Consider the following 2,247-nt stretch of genomic DNA (forward strand, 5'->3'; position numbering starts at 1 on the left):
GCTAAAAGAAAACTAAACTGATGTTCTGAAATGTCATTTGTGGTCTTATGCTGACTGGAATTATGTAGCAACTGCAGTAGTACTGAATAATGTGTAAATCCTTACTAAATAAACCAAAAACATACATTTAGTTAACATTATATATATAATAAACTATGTATTTAGATGGGTGACATTATCTGCCAAAGTAACAGCCCTGTAGACAAAGAAGAGCTTTCCAGTAGGTACCAAAACATTCAAAGGCCATTTTCATAAAAGTGAGGTAACAAGTTCATAATCTTTCAAAGCAGAATTACTTTCCCATTGTTCCTCAACTGTAGTGTATGATATACAATTTTCTAGCTCTGAGTCTCTACTTTTATCCAATGTGAAAAACACAATTTCAAATGTTACTACAAAAGACCAAATCGAGCCGGTTGGTCACATATGACTGTGTAAAACCTAGCAGTACTACTGATTTCTCTGAGAGTGAGGCAGATATATAGCATTTTGCAAAATAACATGATTATTTGTCTCTGAAATGAAAACATCAAGTGCTAGGTTTTAAACAAAGACATGGTTGTAATTGGACAACCCCATGCCATGATTAGCTAGTGAAAAACCACACCAATCTCATTTAGAAATTTTTTAAACATAAAAGCTAATTTACCAACATTTCTGAAAATGGATATACAGCGTTTTGGAATGAAACTCTTCTTATGTTTCCCCATCTGAGCTCAGAGTAGATGAGAGATGTAATGTTTGTCTCTGTTGTGTTGAAGTCCAATCAAGCAGGAGAGACCAGCCTCCCCTGAACCCAGCTGTGTGTCCATGAAGAGTGACAAGTCTATGCGTCTACCTATAAAGTTTAGAGAGGGAGACTTTTCTACTGAACAAAGGTAAGAAGAACTCATGGGTCATGGTCAGTGAGTTAAACAACACTGTCTCTAGTCATTTCTCATCTCCCATTGTCCCATTTTTTTTTTTGCTGTTTTCATAATCCATAGGCTAATCCTTTTTTTACATTTTCATAGTCCTAAAACAATATTAAACAAACACAACATTCCCTCCCTGTGTGTGTGTGTGTGTGTATGTGTGTGTGTGTGTATGTGTGTGCGTGCGTGAGTGCGTGCGTGTGTGTGTGTACTCCCTGGATGAGGAGATGTAATCTCATGTTTTGTCCACAGAAACCAACAGGAGAGATCAGAGTCAGAGATTCTCAGTGGTCAGTCTTCCCAGAGTCATCAAACAGACCTGGCCTCCATATTCAGTGTATGTGGTCCTGTTATGTACATTTGTTTTTGTTTACCTCAAGTAAAGTTGATCTGTCAATCATTAATTAATGTGTTAATGAGAAAGCATTTAGTCTCTTGCTTAACTTATTTACTTTATTTATTTCAGTTGCTTGAAGAGAACATCGAATACAAATCTCAGTGAGGAAGCAATGACTAGACAGGCGCAGGAGAAGATGCGAGAACAGACGCGCGACAGCAAAACTGCTCACCGGCTGCACCAGACCAATAACAGAGCGACATACAAACAACAGGCTCAAATCGCTGCCACCAGAGGCCCACAGAACAATAGCGACAACAACAACATCGAAACACGACCGACACCCAATAACAGATGCAACAACAAACAGGGTCGAACGCACCATGACACAATACAGAAGACACAACAACAGGCTAACGCGCTCACCAGACCACAGAACCAGCAGCTACAACAAAAAACTATGCAACTCGCGCACTGACACGAAAGCAGGAGACACAACAAAAACGGCTGAACCGCTACCATGTACCAATGGAACAGAGCCTGACGAACAAAACAGCGCTTAGACCCTCGTCACCAGTGACAAATACAGAGACTACAGACCAAAACATGCAAACGTCGCTCACCAGTACCAAGAAGGAGGCGCCGTACAACAAAACAGCGTAACGCGCACCAGGACCAAGACAGGAAGGCGAGCAAAACAAAACAGGCTAACGCGTCCCAACCACAGAACAGAAAGACAACAAACGATGCGTACCGCGCCACACGGACCAACAACAAGACCGACAACCAAAACACGCGAAGCCCACGCCACCATGACCCAACACCAAACCCAAACCAACACGGACCCCGCGCACAAACCAGACAGAATAAACGCAACCCAGAATGAAAGAGAGGAATAAACATGGGCTAAACCTCTTCACCATTACCAAAAACCAGAAATTGACTACAACAACAACATGGGCTAAACCTTCTCACCAGATTACCTAATAAGCATAC

General features: G+C 41.4%; 1 long non-coding RNA gene across 2 annotated transcripts; it reads left to right on the forward strand.

Annotated features, from left to right (window-relative positions):
- The first annotated feature begins 238 nt into the window (after nt 1–238).
- Nucleotides 239–1,397, forward strand: LOC139027096 (uncharacterized). 2 transcript variants are annotated; one of them, XR_011479135.1, is made up of 3 exons: nt 618–878; nt 1,167–1,251; nt 1,381–1,397. It is a non-coding gene; the product is annotated as an uncharacterized lncRNA (long non-coding RNA). The 2 variants fall into 2 exon arrangements; XR_011479136.1 differs by lacking the exon at nt 1,381–1,397 and having other exon boundaries at nt 239–878; nt 1,167–1,318.
- The last annotated feature ends 850 nt before the right edge of the window (nt 1,398–2,247 follow it).

Source organism: Salvelinus sp. IW2-2015, unplaced genomic scaffold (assembly GCF_002910315.2).
Source record: "Salvelinus sp. IW2-2015 unplaced genomic scaffold, ASM291031v2 Un_scaffold7421, whole genome shotgun sequence".
In the NCBI taxonomy this organism is placed as follows: Eukaryota; Metazoa; Chordata; class Actinopteri; order Salmoniformes; family Salmonidae; genus Salvelinus; species Salvelinus sp. IW2-2015.